The sequence below is a fragment of the Cyrtonyx montezumae genome, unplaced genomic scaffold (genome assembly GCF_038088225.1).
Source record: "Cyrtonyx montezumae isolate F1298 unplaced genomic scaffold, pur_monq_1.0 scaffold_3, whole genome shotgun sequence".
NCBI classification, from domain to species: Eukaryota; Metazoa; Chordata; class Aves; order Galliformes; family Odontophoridae; genus Cyrtonyx; species Cyrtonyx montezumae.
The window spans coordinates 125,561,911-125,578,926 of record NW_027072034.1 but is presented as its reverse complement, the minus strand read 5'-3'; the positions used below and the strand labels follow the sequence as shown (position 1 = coordinate 125,578,926).

At 38.9% G+C, this 17,016-nt stretch overlaps 1 protein-coding gene across 1 annotated transcript in view; it reads left to right on the top strand.

Moving 5' to 3' along the window:
* TPH2 (tryptophan hydroxylase 2) overlaps positions 1-17,016 on the top strand; it is a 50,258-nt gene that overhangs the window by 23,876 nt on the left and 9,366 nt on the right. The window lies entirely within an intron of this gene.

The window sequence follows — 17,016 nt, the reverse complement described above, 5'->3', positions numbered from 1 at the left end:
AAAAATGCTCTATTATAGATACACAGGCTTAGCAGTGTCTTAGAATACAGTCTGCTGAAGAATGAGTTTCTACCTGTTTTTCTTTTTCTTTTTTTGTGTCCTTTAGCCTTCCAGAAGAGGCCAGAGAATTTATATCATCAGACAGCTCCACTCTCTGCTTAGATAGGCTTGATGTTCTGCTCTTGGCCACTTCCTCTCACTTGCTTCAGGATATGTTCCTTGCTTTTCTAATGGCTATCTACTGAGAAGAAGCTGTTGTTTGTAGGGCGGACTCAGGGAAGTCGTGTGTCTATTTGCAAAATTTGTAGGAATAGACTTGGTAGGAAGCAGGCCTACCTTGATATGACCCGCATTCTCAAGAGAAGCTAGCTAACTGGCTATTTCTGTGGTTATTCTGAGAAAAATGGTATGTCCAAGTCTTTCACCCCATAATAACCTTAGATGACACGGGCATGGGCCTGTTGCAGCGAACAAGGTTAAGACTAATCTGTTTGGGAGAGATATTAATATAAAATGACCTTGGAATATTATATAAATGCTTTTACTCTTCCCCCTCACAGAAATTCAGTTATGACTGACTGTGTCATCTGAACAATGAACTGCTCCCGAATCACAAAACCAAAAATAAAAGAAGACAGTTGAATCACTTTTCCTTATCATACTGAGAATTTGATATCTGAGTCAAAGTTGATTTCTCCTCCCATGCTGGAAATAGCTCTTTCAGGTGGAAGAGACATTTAGAAAAGAGCCTTATGGTAACCCAGGTGTTGTTTTTTTGTAGATGCACAATGAAGAGCTATTCTCCCCTGAGGCAGGTGCTTGACAAATACAGAGATGTAACTTGTCCTAAAATTTGCAATGTAAACAAAGTCAGTTTGAGTGCAAGTAGAAAGAACATCTCCCAGTGGAGAGGGTGAGGAGGCCAACAAATGCATTCATTTGGGCACCAAATGTCACTTGATGTGCTATTAACTGGCTTTGCAATATTCTGTCCCACATTAAAAAAAAAAAAAAAAAAAAAAAGCAAAAAAACCTAAACACAAAATCAACAAAAACCAGATGCAGCAAGCTGAAAAATGCCAGCCAAGAGTCTTAATGCAGAAAAGCAGTGCAGGTTCCAGCTAGGCAACTTCAAAGTAAATAGAGAAACAAATGAACGGAGAGAAAACATGCATATTAATAAGCTTGAAGCAATATGCCCAAAGCAAGCTTGCCATTATCATGACCTGTTTCAAAAGGTAGTGACATTAACAGCTGAGCCCTTACAGGGAAGACAATGGCTCTGGATGTGAAGAAAATGCCTCTTAGGAATTCAGACCAGAAAGGGAAGAATTATTACAGGTGATTTCCTAATCTTCCGCTCCATTCTGCTCTCAAAAGCCACTGTGTATCTGTCTTGATAGATCTTCTCTTTGCATATGATCAGTCTTGAGCTACAAAGGAAATTTGTGGGTGGCTTTGTCCCTGTAGATCTGACATGCTGCAGAGAGCAAGCAGGAGCTTCATCCCTGGGCAGGCCAGGGTAACTCGCTAAATGGCAATTAGTCACCTCTGTGCAACACCACTGAGGGCAGGGATTAAATGGGAGAGCATTGCAGAGGTGCTGCTCAGTTGGAGGGGGGACACCTGCAGGGAAAGAGGGCTGAAAAGAGAGGGATTTTGAGAGTACCCCATCCTCTTGTTTTAGACTGTTGGTCACATTGGAGCGAGGGGGATGGAATGGCTGCTGCTCCTTTCCAAACTTAAGCTCTCTTGCCTTGAAAAATGGAATAGTGAAAGATCCTAAAGACTAGTAGTTTTTGAGAAATGTTGTTCCCCTTACAATGTTTTAGGAGAGTAAGAAAAAACAAGTGATTGAGAGCCAGATTACTGAAACAAGGCAAAATATTTCCACAATCCACTTTTTTTTGCTTGTCCTGTGGTACAATGCAGTTACTAGCTGAGGAAATATAATATTGACTGTGTATGTCTGGGTGCTAATTACTATCATCATAACTAATGTCTTGTGCTACTCTGTGTGACGTTCTGAAAAATGGTTTTGAGTTGATTTTTCAAGTGTGCCTGATCTTTCTGTTTCTTTTAGTACTGTGTGAAAACAGTCTGTCTTTTCTACTTAGCTCTCAAACTGTAAACTGAAGGGGGGACTTGACATGAGGTGTTTCAACTAATTTATATAATATATAATTTACAACACATTTAACAGCACATAACATAAAGTTTTGTCAGGAAAATTGTACAAAAAGTATACCTTGGTTTATATTCTGATATAACCTTGTAATTTGCGGACTTGGGAGCTGGAGAGCAGCTGTCTTTGTGAAGCTGCAAGTTGATAAGTGGGATTCTTTCTCTTGTACTGATGGCGGGAATGACTCCCAACTCCTGTTGAGTTCTTTCAGCGCAGCTGAAGCTGCCTTTTGCAAGGCAGGAAGGAGAGAATGTGTTTGTGAAATTTAATCACCACCAGTCAATCTGCTCCACTCAGAAAAGAAGAGGTTAGCACAGTGTCTGTGGTTTGTATGCAGTTTATTACCAAATCTTTTCCATCCAAGAATTAGACAATTAGGGACTAATTAGTCCCAGCAAGTTTTTTCCAGTGATTTTGTGCTGAAGGGTGCACTTAAACCTTAAACCTTCAGTTCTGAGGAACTGAAAAAAAGATTGACACCTTTCATTTTTCTTGACAATGCTTTTCCTGGTATTTTCATAGTATGGCACTATTGTTTTTGTCAGCCTTTATGCAAAAAACCACAGTAGTGAATTGATTCGTAATTTGAAGGAGTTGTGAGAAATTGTATGATGAGTTATTGAAAATGCATTTCAGGCACGTTATAAATCTAAATGTTTTATGTTGCTTGGATAATGACTAAGGCCAATTGTATATTTCTACAGATGACTTTCATTTATTTGTGTATGTATCGCATTCTAAATACTTTACATACACATGCTAGGATAAAAAAAATAAATTGCTCAGAACTGCCTATCTGGGATAAGTCGATGGTAATTCATGTGAGCTCATTTGCCTGTCTTCCTCAAAGGCTGTCCAGTTTTCTTGTCATCATTTTAATTCTTCTCCCACACTGAACAACTGGCACACGATTCAGGACAATTACACATTGTTTACTGAGGTCATAACCAGAATGGAAGAAATGGGAGCATTGCAGATAAAGGGTGGGTTGCATGTGGTAACTTTGAGATGACGTCTTACTGGAGAGCACGCATTGTTGTGATCTCATCTTCAAAACAACAGATAAGATTTCCCAGAGTTGTTAGCAATAGTGCTAGGCTGGAAGTACAGCTTGTGAGCTGGGTAACTGTCTTCCTCTATAAAGAAACAAATGGAGCAGAGAAAAAAACTATGAAAATGGTTGAGATTTTGAACATTCCTAATATGAATCTGAAAAATCAAGGTTTCTTGAATATTCTTCATTTATATAGCAAAACAATAGACAACATTCTAACCACTGCTCTAAGTCTGTGGTCAGCTCCCCTACTGAAGCCTGCTATCATAGCTGAGTAGCTATGGCATTCACTGAGCATTTTGAAGTTCAACATTCAAATATTTTTTCTGTATCTCAAATGGTATGCCATATTGTGTGATGAATGCCAGGAGTGAGTGGAGTATGTAACCTAAGTCCAGTGGTAACATAATGGAGCTTCTTGCAAAGAAGATGCTTCCATCTGCGCCTGTAGTTAATTATTTAAAGAACTGCAGTGTGAATTACTGGGAGTGAACATGATGTAAAAACTGCTTTAGTAAGTTTTGACAGACTGAAGAGAGCCATGAAACAATTCTGACTGTGGTGGATGTCAGTAGGAGAAGATGAACCAGTTCCCAGTGTAAAAGGCAGGATAGTATGTAAAGTATATATAAAGGAGCCAGACATTGTCCTGCCAAGCAGCGTGAACCTGGAAATACTGACATCTATATTGTACATCAATTGAGAAATAAAAGAACATGGCTTGGGCCATGTCTGCTCCTGACTTTAACCAGGCAAAGATACCTATATGTGTATGTCTGAAGTTGCCTGAAAGCAAAATCTGAAGTGATACAAGCATCAGAAAACTAAGCTGATGAGACCCTGTAGTCTTCTCAGTCATTACAAAGTCTATTTGAATCAGGAGATATGGACTGCTCTTCTTTGATAGGTGGGGTGTTGATGAGTACACAGACTGCAGCTTTAAAGCATATGCTGATTTCTGGTTTTGCTTTGTATAATATTCTGAAGATATTAATAACATATAATAGTCTCCAGATTTTAAGGACCTCTTTCAACAATTCCTGATAAAATAACTGAAGTGCTGATGTCCTCTAGCATGTGTAACCAAATAGGTGAGCAGAAAGGTGAGTGAAAAAGATAGTACAGTACATATATCACTGAACCAGATTAAAGAAGAGAAAAAAAACTGTAGATTCCAAGGATCAATATTTAATATTTTAGAGTACTGCAATGTTCCCTTGCAGCGCATTTTCGTTGTCATCACACGGGAGATTCATGGCACAAGAACAAAATCTCAGCAGCAATGCCTAACTAGCTTTGTATCTCAAAAACAAATGACTCTGTACTACATAAAAATAAGCCAGTGCTTCAGAGAAGTTACTTCAGGGAGAATTTGAGTACTGCTGATGAAATGGGAGCAGACACTCAATGTCTTCTGTGGGAATTGTGTTTGTGGAAGTCTTTGTTCTGGGTTTGGACAACCTATTGCCAGGTTTGGATCTGTAGGAGCTACTGTACTGGTCAGCCCACGTGACTGATGCATTGTTCCTAAGGGCAGCCCTGAACAGCTGCTCTGGAAGAGGGTAAGAGCAGGATGAGCATGCCTGATTCTTTTCAGAAGTTTTCCAAGTTTCTAACCACTCAGAAACTCAAGAGACTCTAAAGCCAAATGTGGTTGTAATGTATTTAATTAACCAGAATGGATACCTGTTCAGTGACAGCTGTCAGTCCTTGAAGACACGTACATTTTTGGTACCCACCGTATCTTCTGCAGAGGGCTCTGTGACTTAACTCTTCACTGTCTGATGAACCATCTCATTTGGTTGTTTCTAACCTGATTCTTAGGTGTTTGTTGTTGTTGTCGTCATGGGGTTCTTTATTTGGAGAGAAAATAATGAGTCACAGCTGTATGCTTTCTCTATGCCGCCATGACTTCCCAGCATTGTATCATTCCTTATCTCCTTTTATGGGTTAGCACTAGTTTATGTAGTTACTCATCATGAAGATGATGCTCTGTAACTTTGTGCATGCTATTCTTTCCCGAACCTTTTCCACTTCCCAGGTAGAACTGGAGAAGAAAAAGGAAGAGAGAGAGTATCTGTACTGTCAGACTGGTGAACAGGGTAAATGAGCAGTTCCAACTCTAATGCGACTTTTAGTTAAGAGTAGCACTGCAGAGTTGTGCTAGTTTTGAATGTGCTCACTGCAAAAGTGGGAGTCTGTATATTTCAAAGACTTTTTGTGTGTCAGGAAAAGTGGACCTGATGCTGTATAGTTGACATCCTCTACTGCTTGGAGAGGGGACAAATGAGCTGTACCCAGGTGTGGGAGGGGAATAGGATTCAATAGATCCATCTCTATCAACTGGCATCACTGTTCAAGTGTGTGAGTTCCTGCAGTTTCTGATCAGCAGAAGGTACAAAAAGGTGATTCTGCTGCTGCACATTCCATGAGGGAGTGGGAGAAGTAATTTAGGTGGTGGAGGAATCATATCATCAGCCAGAGCAGCAAAGGCAGGGAGCTGGGCTGCCACTAATGAAATTGTTCTTTTTTTTGTTTGTTTGTTTGTTTTTAATTTCTAAAGGGTGGTATGAAATATTGGCTTGCAAAATGTTTAATACACAAAGTTCCTGTTTTTATCTAGTTTCTAGGCGAAGTAGGCAAAGATGTGTTACATCTGGAAAGGAAATTTTTAAGCTTCTTATGCGGTCACTCGAAATTAAGAGCAGCAAGGAGAGTTCATCTGCTGTTAGGAGGTGATACAGGCTGCATTCTAGCAGTTGCTTGGTTCGGTGAGCTCTTTGTGTGAGGATCTCAGTTTGCCTTACCAGACCAAATTTGGTACCCACAAGTAACTGTTGGTGCAATGTTGTTTAATAATATGTTTGTGTACTTGGGCTCAGCCCTGTAATGAGGAAGTTAGATGCAAGAAAGGACCAATTTGACAAAATTGAGAGCAGGGAAGCAATTAAAAATTATTGTGGAAATAATATGACTCCTTGTAGACAGGATGCAGTTTATGAAGATCAAGCCCTAAGCAGTTAAAAGTGCTGAAGAGAAAGCCTCTAATACAATAACAAACTACAGCAAGGCATTGGATTTGTTTTTATTTCTTGTAAGATTATGTTTCCAAAGTGGTTAGATCATGATCTGCGAGGTTACTGAACTGCAAATACAAATTTACATGCACACAAGTAATATCTTTTGACATATAGGTTAACAAGAGAATGGTGCAAATTTCACACAGCGGTGGCTTGCTAATTACATTTGTTTATTTTCAGGACTTCATTTTCATTAAGAAAATGCAGATTCTGCAATAGTAATCTTTGTTGATAGTTCAGCAGCTCACAGAGAATGCGTGCCCTGCTACAACAGCGGTGAAAGTGATCCTTAACAAAACAGCTTAGGAAGAATTTGTAGAATTTAGGAATGCACACAAATAGCAAACATTTACCATTGCAGTGTTGCATCCACTTGAGATAGGTTGAGGAATAGGTGGAAGCAATCTATGAATTTTGATAAGGTTTTTTGCATATTTTTCTCTTTTGACCTCGAGTTGGAAATACATTAACAGGAGGGTATAAAATGTCTTTTATAGACCATATGTAACTGGGACAAATTATTGCTTCCAGTGAGCAACAGTTGCACAAGTGTTTTGGGTAATAACTACTAACAAAGCACATAACTTATAGGAATAAATATTTAAAGAATATGGGAAAAAAAACAACAGAAAAACATCAGAGGAAAGGTTCAGAGTATATTGCTCCTCTTTTGGACTCTCCCTGTGCCTTCACCTATATTTTGAAGGAAAGAGATAAACCTAGAATCTGTGTAGATGTCATTCGTACTGACATTGCTACCCTTAATTTATTTTGCTTTATAGCACATAAATGTGTGAAACTCATTTGTAAAAATGCATTCCTGTACAGTTCGGAGCTGTGGAGCCTTCATGCTAGCAAGGCTTTATGTATGCACTGTACTGCTTCCCATAATACCTCCAGAAGTATTCCCAGTGGAGTATATAGCAGTCAAAGCAAATTAACAAAGTACACTTTATAATGCTTCTTGCTTTTTCTATTGCATTTGTTTCCATACTTAAATCTGTAAGGTTCTGTAGCAGAGTGGTTGACATGTGAGTCATCTGCACTGGAGATCTTCCAGCTGGAGGATCCTCCCACAGCAGCACATACGTTTGTGGAGACGTGAAGGAGCCCAGCACGTGGTAATTCATTTTGCCTGTGTCTAGGTGTCACACAGGGCTGAGGGAATGCCTGCTGCAAGTGCACAGGCAGGGGAGTTAGTGTTACCCTCAATTTCCTTGAAGCCCCAGCAGCAACATCACTGCAGCCATATGCACCCTGCCCTCCTCTTGTGGGTTGGTGGGACCATCTGGAGAAGAAAGCCAACAGGTTCTGCTTTCAGGCAGAAACCAAACTGATTACATGTAATAAGCAGTGTCCTCAAACCATGCACTCATCTTCTGCTTGTCTGGAATATTTCTGTAAATGATTTTGCTTCCAGAAGGAAAATTATGCTTGTTATCTACTATGCATAACCCAAATGCCATCGTCTTATGGAAAGTCTAAAAATTTCTGTTTTGCTGAGCTGAAAAGATCCTACTTTAATATTCACAACTGTGCTAATCTGAATTGTTTTAAATACAGGCTCAAGGACTTAGCATACTGCATGCATTCTGTCTAGTTCTCTCACCAGGCATTTTTCTGAGTATTTTCTTTGTATGCTCAGATAAAAGTATGGAAGTAAGATAAAATATGTCTGGTATCCATAAAGAACTAAGTATGCCTAGGGCTCAATTACTTAGTGCTACAGCTTTTGAAGTGGTTCTTATGTCTGTCGTCATCTTTTCTATCAAATGCCATCAGAGTGCTGCATAGAATATGGTTTCATAAATCTTTCATTGAGATATTTTTGGGTGATTTGCCATAATGTTTCTGTAAGTACAGCTGAATTATGTATTTATAGGGCCAGTCCCGACACCACAGAAAGCCAAGGGTACATTTGCTATTACTTTCAAAGAGTTTAGGTCTGTGGGCTACCTTCACTTCCATGTGTGTGTTCTCCTTAAAATCAGCATGAGTGCATTCGTGTGAACGAAGTCAGGATTTGCTGGTTGTATGAACTATGTTCATATTTTACTTGCCAAAAGATGTTATTTAGAGCTATTGTTTTCTGTAGGGAAAAAATAGATTTGTGCATGTCTGTGTCAAAATCAAATTCAAGTAGTATTGCATGCCACAATGTCCCTTAGCTGCTTTTTAAGACTGGGGGGGCCATGGGGATGTTGTTGTGTATGGGATTTTTTAAAAATTATTATTTGTTGATGATTTTGGAAAATTAAAGCAAATACTCTAAAAATCTCAGGGTATTGTTCAAGCCAAAGCAAACAAACAAACAAACAAAAAAAGCCTGCAGAAAAAGGCCTGGTATCTGATAATTTTGGTCATTTTGGTTTGATTCCAGCTGTGGCTGATGATGTCATAGGCAAAGTGAGCACAGCAGCAATGTGGTATTGCTTTCAGGCACAGTTTTAACACCCCCTGCCCTGATATGTCTGTTTCTTAGGTTCAACCTTGTCTTCAAATCTTGCTTTTCCACCGGCAAAGATTAGCTTTTGATGAGAGAACCTTGCTTCACTTTACATCTGCAAGCTTTATATTTTCTGTATATTATAGAGAACTTTCTGCAGATTGTCACTGTGGCATTGATAGAATATGATACGTGATAACAGTCCTAGATAAAACAGTTTGATCTCCAGAGCTTTTTAAAGAAATGCTGGAAGAAGTGGGTGCTCCTGATAATCTCCCCTCCCCCCCCCCCCCCAACCCCACCAGAAAAACGTATTTCTCTTTATCTAAAGGATTTTCTTCCTTCTTGAATAAGTAGGCCATAATTGTTACAAATGCATAAATTCTAACCATTTTCATATAATAAACTATTAGGTTTTAGTATGTGCATAGCTTTGTAGAATTACTTTTTCCACTCTCAATAAACAAATTCGTTTATGAACAGGTCCATGTTATACGTCTGCAATGAATTTAGGACCTACATGAGAACAGAAATTTTGCCCATCAGTGAGAGCCTGGCCATTCTGATCATTTCTGGAGTGACCTTGCATCTGTTAAGTCACTTCTAGACCAGAGCCACTGTAAATTGCTTGAACTTCTGCCTGTACAGGGGAAGGCTGTGATTTGTTCTCACAAACGCTTGCTTAGTGTACCTTGTTTTCCACCTTATTGAATACATATTCATATAATTTGCTATGTGTTTACAGACTTCTGGCAGGTAACCCGGTGTTGATTCACTTGACTAATCTGTAGTTATGACAAATTCTTTCTACATGCCCTCACTGCCAAAAAATCAGTGAGAGACAAGGAGATGCTCAGCTGTACTTGACAGAGATTTTGTTTGAGGCTGTGAAAGCAGTCTTCAATTTGGATATATTTTTAGTGGCAAAATTAATAGATATTTAAAATTCCCTGAGTTATTTCTTTTCTTTGATCTGTCTGTCAGCTTGACATGAATAGAACTTGCACTACTTTTGTGCTGATGCCTACTATCTTTTTCTTTTTTTTTTTCCATTTTTCTTTTTGCAAGGCAGGTTAAGCAAATGCATTAAGAGCCAAAAAAGCTTTTGGGAGTCCCCTTGCATTTATGTGATGAAAAGAACATTGAGTTTAAATTCAGTGTTGCTGTTAGAAACTGTGATGTTTGAAAACAAATCTCAGCTATCTGGTTATTAAATCGGTTTTCAGAAATAGATGCAAGAATTTAAATATTTATTTTAAGCATAGAAAATTAGCATGGGAGCTGTTATTTTTGGAATGTAGTCCTTTTTTTTTTTTTTTTTCCTCCTCAAAAACAAACATAAGGGGATGTGACTGCCAAGAAATAGAGCATTTTTTTTTCCTTGAAATGAAAATATGGAAAGAGCATTGCCAGTTGTCACTGCCTCTTCAGTGTGTTTCTGCACATGCAATTTCAGAGCTCGTACAAGTTCTGTGATTACTCTGGAGATGCAATTTCTTCTCATTAGCAGATAGTTTAGCACTTTTGCTTCTGACTTGATACCCCTCCTCAGCTAAAATGTCTGAGGAGGATTTCTTTAAGCAGCATCACAACTCAAGGCCTCTGCTGAGTCTCCTTTGCAGGCTTCCTAGGGAGTGAAATATTTTATTTTTGGGGAGAGTGGAACAATGTTGGACCAGGTGCTAAAGTTCACAAGGTAGTTGTGAGAAACAGGTCTTTGGGACTGGGCTAGGCTTTTATGGATGTATTTGCTCTGAATGTCAGATGAAGAAGTGTGTCTGAAGGCATTATCGTCTCTCCTATGGATGTTTTTCTAAGCAATGCAGCTCAGGATTTGGCAACAGTCCTAGGGTTGGTAACTCTTTTAAAATGATGATATTGGTAGGTGAAGAACAGCTCAATGACTATTTGTTCCAAATGGTGCTCTTACTTGGGTCATGCCAACTTGTCACTTTCTGAGTTCCTTTCACGTTTACTATAGCAGTGATAGAGTACAAGGTGAAGTTTAAGCCAGAGTGCTGAGGGAGCACTTTCTTTCTGCCAGCCCTTGCTGTATTGCACATGCAAGTAGTGTTCTTGCTTTAGTAGGTATTGTTAATGCAGAGTCCTCATTTGAAAGAGTAGCAGTGCTAAGATCTGGAGAACATGGAGGACATGAGAGTGTGAGGATAGGCTCTGCTTGCAGACTTTGAAGCCTGAAAGATCATGGAGAACTAGGTAGTCATGTGAAACAGCACAGTTTGAAGACTGTGGATGGACAGCTGTGACACATGTTTACCTAGCTTTTCTTTCCCACCATTTTATTTGTAATTTGACGTTCTGAGGACCTTATCTATTGGAATCTCAACAATCAAGTCAAATGACCTGACTGTGCCTCTTGAGCTAAGTGTGGTCTAGAAAGCTGAAATTTGGAGCAACAGCTTGAAAAGAAATGAGAAAATACACACTTCAGTGTAGGGAGCACTGAACATGAATTCATGTTACACATTGTAAAATAAATTGGAAAGGAAATGGTTCATTATTGCACATCATTTGTTCTTAATAACTCCGTATGAAATTAATAAACCTTAAAACTCCAGGTTTTCGAAGTTCTTCAAGATAAGAGTTAAATGAAAGGAAAGGGGAAATAGGAAGGGTAAAGCGTTGTGGCTTCAATGCTTTATGTTAAACAAATGATCTCAGCAACAGTTCATAGTTTCGGTGGTTTCATCTCCTCAGCTGCATGTTCAGCTTCAGCACTATTGTTTGCTACATTGAGATAAATTAGGAATTCTTCTGACAGTATTAACCAAGCTGAAGTAACTGTGCTTTTGTGGGAGTGACTTTTCTCCCATCTCTGTGACCACTACAAGGTTATCAACTGAGGTAATGTGAGAGAAGTGGACAAATACCAAAGTGCAGAGCAAGCCTAAGTGCAGATTACCTAGGAGCAATTCACTCATGGAATGAGATATCCAGTTGCTCCAGTTCTGTGGGAACTAACTTCTGGAGTAGCAGCAGCAGAAAGGTTCCAGAGGTGTTTCACCCTCTGCCCCCTCTTCAGAGCAGCAGGAAGGATCCCTCCATGTGAGAATGGACAGGAGGACACACTCTCTCAAAAGACACGAGGGGATTAGTAGGAAATTCCTCCAGATCTTATTCTAGAAGATAGATAGCATCTGCAGTCATACACATTTTCTTGTCTTAGATGTGTGTTGCACCTTACAGAGTTCCCTCCTTACTGATGCCACTGTAGTGTTGTGTTGTTTGAGCGACAGTTTCTGCTTCTTTAGAAACTCAGGATGATCGCTTTATTTTGGTTACCATTATGAGGTTTTTCTCCAGAAACTTCTGTAAAAAGAAACATGTTGTTTCTAATTATTCACAAAGGGTAAAGACCCTCATTGCTGTCTATAGCACGTGCTTTCTCTGGATGTTTCAAGCCACTGCATTAGAGGAATTTGCATGTAGTGATGCGATGGCTGTCAACAGAAATGCGAAGGCTGGTGTGCTTCTAATACAGAGTGCTCTAATGAGCAGCACCACATCTACACAAACTTCTGTTTAGAAAAAGATTATTCCAAACATTCACCCTTGCTGAAAAGTCTGAATGCAAAGTAGTCAGATGAGGGGAAAAAGGAGAGCATCGTTAAAGATATGCACACTTGGAAATATCCAAAGAAAACCTCATTTCAGTGAGCCTAAGTACATTTCAAAGTGTCAGACTAGACAAAATGCTTCAAGAAGGCGACTCTGAAAAATTAAACTTTGTTTTCTTATTTAGAAATGATGTTAGCTGTGGATAAGCCCACTCTCTTCGTTGGAGGTAGGCAAATCATCTGTAAAGAAAGACTTATCCCCTGAATTTGTCTTTCTTTCTGCTTTTGATCTATTCACAAGCTCATCATTAGATTAATTTGTTGTTCAAAATTCTCCCTGCATTTTTATGCAATAATGTTCTCACATGAATAGCTGTCAAATAGCTGATGTTTCTTGCTGTTTGGACTCCAGCATTGGACTCTACTGGCTAGTTGCCTGGGTTACCTGTGTTATATATATCTGCTTCTTGTCCTGGAGTGTTCTTGATACTACTCAACAGACTGTGAATTTTGAATAATTCAGTCAAATGTAAAATGCTAGCTGTGTTTTGGTGACTATTGATATATTTGAGATTGAAAAATAAGCAGCTATTCACAAATCTATTTGCACCAGCTCTGAATGAAGAAAGCAAGCACAAACCAGAGTCATAGTCTTTGTATTACCATTTATATGCAATCTGAGCTACTTCTCTGGGAGGGGGATGGGGAGGAGAAAGCAACTGTATTTTATTAATTCTCAGTATTAATTTCTAACAGGGATTTTTGACACTTTTATTTGTATATGACTTTCTTCTTAAAAGATAATTACAACTATATGAGATATTGGGCAACAAAACTGGTGAGGGGTCTGGAGCACAAGTCTTATGAGGAGCGGCTGAGGGAGCTGGGATTGTTCAGTCTGGAGAAGAGGAGGCTCAGAGGAGACCTTATTGCACTCTACCACTTCCTGAAGGGGGGTTGTGGTGAGGAGGGGGTAGGCCTCTTCTCCCTGATAAGTAATGACAGGACGAGAGGGAATGGCCACAAGTTGCGCCGGGGAAGATTTAGATTAGACCTGAGGAAGCATTTTTTTTCTGAAAGAGTGGTCAGGCACTGGAATGGCCTGCCTAGGGAGGTGGTTGAGGCACCATCCCTAGCGCTGTTCAAGAAGCGTCTAGATGAGGTGCTAAAGGACTTAATTTAGTAGTTGGGTAGGGATAGTGATAGGAGGATGGTTGGACTAGATGATCTTATAGGTCCTTTCCAACCTTATGAACTTATGAACTTATGAACTTATAATCTCTAGATGTGTAATTTTAAAGCTCAAATATGAAAGACATTCTGAAGAAGGAAGAATCTTTGCAAATTATTGACCGTATTACATACACTAAAATTTAGTGTAGTCCATTTTTAAGTATTGTTTGAATCCATAAATCCAGCTGAAGGACTGCAAAGATGTTTCCTTAAGGGTATTTAGCACTGATCTTGCAAGTACTTACGTGCACTAGTAATTGCATTGTCTCCTTTGCAACTGGTACTCCATTATTTCTGGTACTTTATGTCAGCTGGGGTTGGTATCCTCATCCCATTATGAAGTGGTGAATATTCCTGTCCATGTGGTGTGATTACAGTCATGCAGTTACTCAGTTCCTCCTTTTTGTCCCCTGTAACAGAGAGTGCAAGTGAATCAGCTCTTGACAATGGTCAGTGTTCTCAAGATTCATTCTGAGAACATCTTTTTAGAGCTGTTTCAGAGAACAGACGAACTCTCATTATTCATCTTACTGAAAATTGCCCAGTGAACATGAGTACCAGTCTCTCAGCTATACCATAAATAAGCTATATGAAATGGAATGGCTCAAGTGTTTTTATGGAAGAAGCAGATTTTGAGGTACTGAGTCTGTGACATTAGCACCCAACATCCTGTACAAGCTCTGATTCAGTGACCACTGATTCAGGGATTCTGAAGGAAGAGATCTACTGTAGTAGGATATAATAGTACTTAAAACCACTTTTTCTTCCTTGAAACTATTTTTGAACCCATGTAGACAATGTTTCACGAACGCGACTATAGTTATCATTCATATAATTCAGTTAAATAAGAGAAAAAAATTAAAATAATATCCCGTGCTACTTTGTGTTTCTGGCACAGTCTAGATCGTTACATTGGTATCTCTTGGTTTAAGGGTTAATTTTACTCCTTCATTTGGCACTTTGATTCTTCTTGTTTCGCTCATTTGACTAACAGAAAGGCATTTTATTGAAAAGCTTTTTGAGAAATACAGAATTTATAAAATGTCTTTTCTACTGCTTTGTGTCATCTTGTAGCTTGCTGCATGTGATGAAGACTTTGTCAGGAACCTGCTGTCTTCTTGCTTTACATGTTAAACTTTCTTCTTCCTTGATCTCTTTTTCCAATTTGAAAGAGACTACAGTGGAAAAAAGCTGACATCATCTATTGTATTTAGCATTATTTGGAAGCTTCTTAATGGCCATCTAACATATTTCTTTACATTGTCTATTATGAGACGGTAAACAGGAGCAAGAGACTTAAGGTGATGGGGTATGAGAAGAATGAAAATTTTGGGGAGTGAGTTGTAGGCATAAGGATCATTTGGGGGATGGGAGATATGTAGAGGAAGGAGATGTCCAAAGGGATCATGAGGACAGTCAGGATGTCTTTATACTGGCCCCAAAAGAACACCAGGAGCCTACCTTTAAGATTCAATAAAGCCATAATTCACTCCGAAGATGAAGTGCAACGGGAAGTAATGGGAAAATGTAGGATAAAAGGTAGGATGTTGCTGTTCTTTGCAGAGGTGTCAAGTGTTTGGGGCTGCAAGTTGGGCAGAAATCTGTAATTTCAATATTTTGACTATGCCAGAGAGAGGTCAAAGATTTAAATATGAACATGAAAGCTTGCATGCCTCAATTTGTGCTTACGTTCACCAGCCTACACATAATGATGATTAAATTATCATCTATTTGCCTTCAGGGAACACTTTTAAAATTTTATTGATCTACACAGCCATTTCTTCATTAAATCACTCCAACTGCAGTAGCAGTTATTTTCTATATATTATATACGGATATAATAGTAACTACAGTTACTGTCGATTACAGTACAAAGAAAGGCATGCACTAAGTGTTTATGCATCTGGTCTATAAAAGGCACCCATAAGTAGTTAATATTTAATCTCCTTCTTAATATTATTCAGTGTCTTTAGACTTGTGAGCAAGGCTTTCTAAAGCCTGCTGAGCCTTGTGATGCACCAAACCTTCTTTGGGGGTGTGTGTGAGTGGGAGGGTGGGGGAATCTGTGTATTACTGAGCAGTAAGCTGAAGATGGCAGCATAGGGTGAGCTATCTCATTTTCTTAGCTAAGCAGAACCCTTAAAATATGGTAATTGTAGTTGTTGCATATGAGAAACTTATACTAAAAAAAAAAAGCTTTTCATTTAAAGGGCTTTTTTAAATACTACAGCTTAATACCACAAGTTAATACTAGGTAGGTGTTTTATCTTAAGTCTTTCCAAGAAAGGACAAAGTTACGGCCACTGACGGATCTGTAATAGGCAGTCACCAGACTCCCCCTTTTTAGCTGTTGTTTGCTTTCAGAGTGAAAATGACTGGACCCTGTGCTTTATGAGCAGCCCAGTCCTGCTGTATATCTGTCAGGATGTTCATATTCACCCCAGTGGTTCTTTTAAGAGAGCTGAGGGGGCTAATTCAAAGATGACTGTGGGGTTTAAGCATGATGCTGAGCAGTTCACTGTTGGCAGTGACAGCAGGTACAGAACCAGGACTGCAGCCCCCAGAAAGTTTTTCTGGCAAAAACTCAGTTGATATTCTTCATGGTGGCAGGTGTCTCAGTTTCACTCAGTGATGCCTTTGTCATTTTGTGCATCTGGTTGCTTATTCCTGAGATGTCTTTTTTGAAAACCAGTTGTTCTGGCATCAGTTAATTGTATTTAATGAACAGTTAGATGCCAGCTTGGCTTATAAAAGTTAATAGCAAAGTCATAAGTGGAACTTTGGTTTCTTGTTTGACAGTGTTGTGCTTTCACCTCCTCTTGTGGATATCTGTGCTTTGACTGCTGTACTGGAACCTAACTCGAGGCATCTTAAGTCACTGCAACCTTTCCTTCTTTGTAGCTGACTTTGCACGTTTAGATCAGACACAGGACTCATGTTTTTATTCTTTTTTATCATGTTTTTCTTCACAGTGCCATGCTGGCACTACAGGAACTTTTATAAGCAGCAGAGAAATTAATCATATCTCAGCTTCTATACATTTATTGAATTTTAAAAAGCTGTTAATTACTGCTCTTTTGCATTTAGGATGGAGACTCAGTCTAGAAGAGTGGGGTTTGTGAGAAAAGTAGTAAGTGACAAAAAAAAATCCAAACACATCTGCTTAGGATTTGTTTTTAAGATATGCAGAAAGCGGTAAGAATTAGTATCACATACTGAGTTGAAGCTTATCCTAAAATGAAATATAAGCTTCACCTGTTATGCAGTTAATTGGAATGCAGTGTAAATTCATATTTCATGTAAAGCTCTTGGTTTCAGTGGAACTGTATTCCTATGCACAGATACTGAAATGGTAAGAGAATATATATTCATGCAGAATTTTTATAGAAGTTGATTTGTACTTCCCTAAAACCTTTATATGTAGAAACAGTTACTAACAA